Source organism: Triticum urartu, chromosome 7A (genome assembly GCF_056163025.1).
Source record: "Triticum urartu cultivar PI428250 chromosome 7A, HENAU_Tu73, whole genome shotgun sequence".
Lineage (NCBI taxonomy): Eukaryota > Viridiplantae > Streptophyta > Magnoliopsida > Poales > Poaceae > Triticum > Triticum urartu.
Window position 1 is genome coordinate 541,340,096 of NC_141879.1, and position 7,068 is coordinate 541,347,163.

Consider the following 7,068-nt stretch of genomic DNA (forward strand, 5'->3'; position numbering starts at 1 on the left):
AAATCTGGATGGTAACAGGATAATTCAGACAACATGTCTGGAAAAGAAAGTTTGCAACACAATTCGACGAGATGGAGTTGCGAGATTCTCGGGAAATGAACTACGATAGCAAGCTCCAAAACATGAGCTGATTCTGCTACATACATGTGAGCACACTGTCCTAGACAAGCATGACCACATAGTAGTCTTATATTAAAACACTACCGAGTTCTGGTTGGGAACCATCATTGAAGATAACGAGGTCTTGTGCATGTCTGTCTGGGCCCTTCGGGAATAGCAGTTGAACTTCTTATCCTTGAACAAAATCAATCAGTGGCTTTGTGTGCTAGGAATACATATGGAATGGAGATGATAAATCTATCAAACCATAGAATACTTCGCACATGCGTGACTGACTTGGGATGATTCCAAAGGAAGCAAAAACAAACTTTCTCGAATTCACGGCGGCAACTTACATCAGATACACGTGAATTAGAGGAAGTCACTTCTCTCATCCAAACATATACCTCAGGGATGGGACTCGAAGGCATTGTTTACAAAGTTTCCAACACTAGCTTAATGTCCAGAAAAATCATGGAGAAAATAAGGATGTTATCGATGGCCTCAACAACAATTTATCCAGTTTTCCATATAAGTGGAATTCCATAATTATGTGAACAAGATGATAGTATTGGTCAGACCCAAGGATATAATGGTGTATGCTCGAGAAAACAACCACGAGTAAGACAACATTACGAGCATCATTGGTTCTGATTTGATTTGACGATAGCCCATGCTCAAATCAAAGACTGGATAAGACAATAGGCCCAACAACTGATCACAGGGACCAATCGATGAAGATATATTTCTTCAACTAACACACAACACAAGGATATCCCTTTGAAACGAACTAAATTATGTAAGCTTTTATCTTCCAACTCTCCAAGTTGTTGTTTATCTTAACCAACTAGCTCAGGGGTATCCATCACGGATTCTTGGAGAAGGAGTGGTTTACAAGAAACCAACTTGATCACGAACTCAACATAGCGGTCAGGTGACAACCTGGTAACACTTCTGAGAAGATATTCGGAAAATCACGAACCACCGATATGTTACTAAGCTCGGGAACAATCTTGCTTTTCAAGGAAAAACGATGTGATCAGAAGAGCGAGGGATTGACACAATCTTAACTCATTGATCGAAGGGTGCAGCAAGAAAATGGACTAGATAGCACAATCAATCTTAGAATAGTGGTCCAAAATCCAACACGCTAAGAATGTATTATTGTCCGTTAACTACCAAGCAACACGGTTGCTAGGAGTATTGATTTCACACCTGACGATTCACTTGTCGGCATTCCGGTTGCGACAACACGACACCGAGGAATGAATAATGATGGCGAGAAGTATCATTACGTCAAGAATTCATAAGAGAAGGTGCAATTCTCATGACGTTCCTGACATAAAGTGGGTAATACTTCAGGGTAGAATAGACCAAAAGCTTGATTGCATTTGATCTGCAGAATACAACTGCTTTGACTCAATCCTGGAAATGGATGAGGTACTAGAGCTTGTTTCTCCTAGTCATTCTGAAATAGAATGGCTTAACGAACCACAAGAATAATAAGCATCGATAACACAGATGCACAATTACTCCTGACTATCAATTGATAGACGATGGTCGAAATACAAATGAAGAGGGACAACTCAAGAGGGCATATATCTTTCTGAGTTGTGGATGCATAGATTAATATGTCAAACCAAGTTCAACAGGTTTCTTCCAGATAACCCATGCAGGAAGGTAGAACTGGCGTAATCACAATTATGAATGCAAAACTCCTCAAGAGTACTCTGATTGTGAGCTTTTGGTTCAACGAACTTCTGCCTTAATGGTTCATGGTACTTGGAAGAACGAAATACCATGGACCTCGAGGACTATCGCAAATGTTACTAATATCCTAAAGCAACTAACAAACACTATCAACATGAAGTAAGTAGGGTGAATCTCGGGTTCAAGAACCCAGGAGTAGAATACCTACTACTAAGTAGCATCGCGGGGTGCTCTCGAGAATGGTGGCCAGAATCATCACACTGGGAATATAAAGCATTGCTAGATTACTGGGTGGTACTCTAAGATACCCTATCATCACAAAAATAGTTCCAACATATATATCGAGGCAATGAAGTACCTCAACACACTCGTTAGTGTGGCTAATCTGGCCCAAAGGAACATCGGGAATGGAAAGAAGGGATTTGCAAATGCATCAGACTATTTAGAAACCTGGGATGACTCGGACAGCATAACGGCTGTAAATGCTCAAAGATATTTGAGTCATCCTGCAAAATGATGGCATAGCCACTCAACATCACAATAACAAGGTTCTGAGGCCAGCTATGAACAAACGAAAGTAGTAGAAGCTGAACTGAGACTTGAACTCAACAATCCTAGGCAACTACGGTTTAGTAACACGTCATCCTGAGAGATAGAAGAGAAGCCTAGTACTTAACCCCGTAGAAAAGATAAGATGACTCAGATCAGAAGGTCGTTAGGATAAGGAGTAAAAAGAGCCTTACGTTCCCATCCACAATCAATTCCCTTATATAACTAAAGCATTTCTAGACTCAACTTCGACCAGCTTGGCTTGGTAATCCTACAGGTAGTCAGCCTCTGATACCAAAGCTGTCAGGACCCCGATTCTAAGTCACACTGATCTAGCCTGTAACACCTCATATCACTTTGCAGCCTCACGCACGGTATTCCCACGGGTGTCGCCTTACCATGGCCCGGGACCGTTTGCGCCTTTTGGCTCACGTATATGATAGTGTCGCTAGCATCCATATGACAGAGAACCCGGGCCGACATGACTAGTCGTGAACCCAAAGTTGCACTAACTTATGGGGACAGGCATACATGAATCAACATCGAGCATGTTGGTCAGCAGTGTGTGAATCCGAGATGTAGCACTGGGCTAACAGGACTCCGGGAACCCGGGCTGTAGCTGGCTAGGCAGGACTCCGGATGTCACCGCGTGACATTTCCCCGAAGGGACAGACACAGGAACGAAGTGAATCACACGCAGGCCAGTCAAGTGCTCCGAAGCAGTAGTGCTGGGCTAGCAGGACTCCAGTGAACCGGGCTGTAGCGGACTACTATGGCTCATGGAAGCACAAGACTACATTTCCCCATAAGAGAGGCTACTAAGGATAAACAACTAGGTTGTCGGATCCCACACATACCAAGCATTTCAATCATACACACAATATGCTCAATATGTGCAATACAACATGGCATCACAACAAGACTCTACGACTCAAAGTATTATTCATTAGGCTCCGAGGAGCGAGATATTACAAACATGGGTCTCATGACCCAACATACAGAGCATACAAGCAACAAGCACATGCGGAAGCTTAACTTGTCTGAGTACAGACAACTACAAATGAAGAAGGCTCAGAAGCCTGACTATCTACAAGACCCTCCCAAGGGTACAAGATCGTAGCTGAGGTAACAAGCTAAACATCGAAGTCCACGTGGAACTACTAGCGAGCCTGAAGTCTCTCCGCAAAACATAAATTAAGCAAACGTGAGTACAAATGTACCCAGCAAGACTTACATCAGAACTAACTACACATGCATCGGTATCAACAAAGGGGGGTGGTGGAGTTTAACTGCAGCAAGCCAGCTTTGACTCAGTGGCTAACCTGAACTACGACTGCAAGTAACTCTTTTGAGGTGGCGCACACGAGTCCACAAATTCACCATACCAATACACCACTATGGATCCGCTCCCGTCTCCCTGCGAGAACGCCATCCATAGCACTCACGCTTATCTTGCGAGTTTTAGAGTATCCACTTTCACTTGTCTATGAACTATGCAAGGGGTCCAAGTTTCCATATCCGAGGAATCCGGCTATTCGAATAGATAATGATAACCCTGCAGGGGTGTACTTCTTCACACACGCTCTCGCCAATTATCGCCATGTACACGTCATGTACCTCGGCAACCTTCAAGTGGAAGCCGGGCGAGGGAGTTGGCCACGACCTGACTAACCAACAAGTCTCTAGTCCAGGTTTATCGCCTATTCGGGTTCCATCCGCAAGGAGATCTGGCCGGGGTGTCGCTCACGGCCCCAAACGATGTGTGCAGGGTTCCCAAGCCCACCATCTGGGTGCCACTTGGTACACCGTGCCACTGTGCCTAGTCTGTCCCAAGCCCACCTGTACCGGGTGCCACTTGGTAGACTACTAACACTACCTACAAACACCAGAAACTAGTTGCAACTCCTAGACAAAGATCGAGTTGATTAATAAGCCGAGAGGGGCCGAGTTACCGGAACCCAATGTGTGGTAGTAACTGTTCATGGATCACAAACACAGAACTCAGTTCCTGAGGATGGCTGCAATGAGACAACCCACCATGTACTCCTACATGGCCTCTCACCGCTACCTTTACCAAATCGTGTTCACACACTTAGCTCACACACAGTAGGACATGTTCATCACCATTCCAATTCATTCCCGATGAATCATACCTGACTCAACTCTAAGCAGTAGCAGGCATGACAACAAGCATGAATGAGTAGGCACATCAGGGCTCAAACAACTCCTACTCATGCTAGTGGGTTTCATCTATTTACTGTGGCAATGACAGGTCATGCAGAGGAAAGGGGTTCAACTATCGCAGCATGCAACAGTTGAAATGTTGTTGTCCTAATGCAATAAAGGAGAGCAGGAGCGAGAGAGTGGGATTGTATCGAAATGAACAAGGGGGTTTGCTTGCCTGGCACTTCTGAAGATATTATAGCTCTTCATCGGTGTCATCGAACTCATCGTCGGAAGCACGTCTATCGGGGGGAACAATCACCGGCAAACACAGAAAGAATATAATCAATGCAATGCACAATATGATGCATGATCATGACATGGCAATATGCTGTGATTTGAGCTAATGCATCTAGCTATGATTTAAATGAAGTTGGTTTGAATACATGATTCAAATTCCAACTCCATATATGATTATTTAAATGCCCTTTATTTGTTTTGTCCAAAACAGAGGACAAACATTGTTCAAACATGCATGAAAATGGTACATATGGATTCCTTGAATTTTTCTGATAATTTTTCATATATAAATATTTCATTTGGAGTTATAGATAATTTTCTATGATTTTTAGAAGTTTTGGGCATTTTCTGGAATTTCCTGAATAAACTTAAATCCAGAAAATGATTTATAGTGTCAGCATTGTGCAAGCATGACGTCAGCGAGTCAACTGACGCTGACCAGGTCAAACCTGACGACCGGGTCCCACATGTCATTGTCTCACTGTTAACTGGGAGTTAATCCCGTGTTGACTGGGATTTGACCCGCTGCGGGCCCGCCTGTCAGTGTCTGTTAGAGACGGATTAGTGGTGATTAGCGCCTAACTAAGCGACCACGTCAGCCCGCCGGAGTTCGGCCGGCGGCGACCTCAACTGCGGCGGAAACTCGCCGGAAAAACAGCTACGGGGCTTGGTTTTGCGCGTGGTTTGCGTCTACGGATAGCTGAAGGTGCGCCGCATCCAACTGGGCGAGCGACAGTGGCTGGGGTGGCCTATCTCGTCGAAGACGAGCCCACGGCGGCGGCCGGAGTACGGGCTCAACGTCTAAGATGCTACGGTGCATGCGAGGTCGAACGGAGGGCAGTTCTGGGCTCCTGGGAGTGTGCTGAGGAGGATAGCGTCCTCGGATGCGACGTGCGTGGGCTCTCACCATGGCAGCGACATGGATGGCGGCGAGCAAGCTTTCGGTCATGGCGGGGCTATGGCCTAGAGGGCGAGTGCGACCAGGAGAGAAGGGGGAGACGACGCGGGTGCTCACAGCGCGTCCAATGGCGTCGTCGGCGAGATCGGGCGCGGTCGGGTTGCTGCGAATCGAAGACGACGGCTGTCGGTGCAGAGGACGAAGATGAGCTCGATGGCGACGATGGGCTGCTCCCGCGCTCGGGGTCTTCGACTTGGAGAAGCTCTGGTCCAGGGCGGTGCTGCTGGACGTGGCGGTGGAGCTAGGGGTGGCCGAAGAGGGCGGTGGCAGCAAGCGGCGGCGGCGGGCGCGCTCGGGCAAACGAGAGAGGGAGCACCAGGGGAGAGGAGAGAGCTCGAGGGAGAGTGAGAGGGGTCGAGCGGTTCGGGACGACGTCGGGGCATTCACCCACGCGTCCAGGGGCTCGGCAGCAAGCAGGAGGAGGCGTGGCGCCTCGCGCGTGCGTGTGTTGTCCCGCCTCTGTCTACTGGCAGAGGATAGGGATGACTGGCAGGGGCCAGCTGGGCTGGGCCGGCTTGCTGGGCCACAGGTAAGGCCAGGTAAGTGCTCTGCCTTTTCTATTTTCGGTTTGTTCTGTTTTCTATTTTTTTGAAGTTTGTTTTGAGTTTGGTTTTCAAACAAACCAATTTTTATGCTTCTGAAAATTGTTATGTGGACTTAGGAAACTAGTTCAGAGCCACATGCAAATTTTCAAAATTATTGGGCTTATATCTATTTTATAGTAAATATAAACCCAAATCAAATAGCTAGTGATTTAATTCAAATGCCCAAGAATAATTATTTCTGTGATTCCAAAAATATTGGTTTGAGTTATAGCTCTTGCCAATATTTTCATAGATTAGCAGGAACATTTTGTTGGGCTCATTTGAAACAATTTTTAATGTTGATCATTTTTGTAAAAGACTTCTGAGGCTTTCCACTTTCCCCAATTCAACTTTCAATAAAATTTAAACATGATGCAACAAGATCAAGCAAGGACAACAGGGGCTGAGCTAGGGCTGTGACAGTTATGAAGGTTGTCTTCTCCTGGTCCTTAACTGCCATTTTAATCTAATGATAACCAGAATAAGCATCCAGAAAACACAAATGGTCACAACCCGCCGTAGCATCAATAATCTGATCAATATGCGGGAGAGCAAAGGGATCAGCTGGACAGGCCTTGTTCAAATCTATGTAATCCACACACATATGCCAAGTGCCATTTTTCTTAAGCACCAGCACCGGATTAGCTAGCCACTCAGGGTGAAAGACCTCCACAATAAACCCTGCTGCAAAAAGCCGGGCTACCT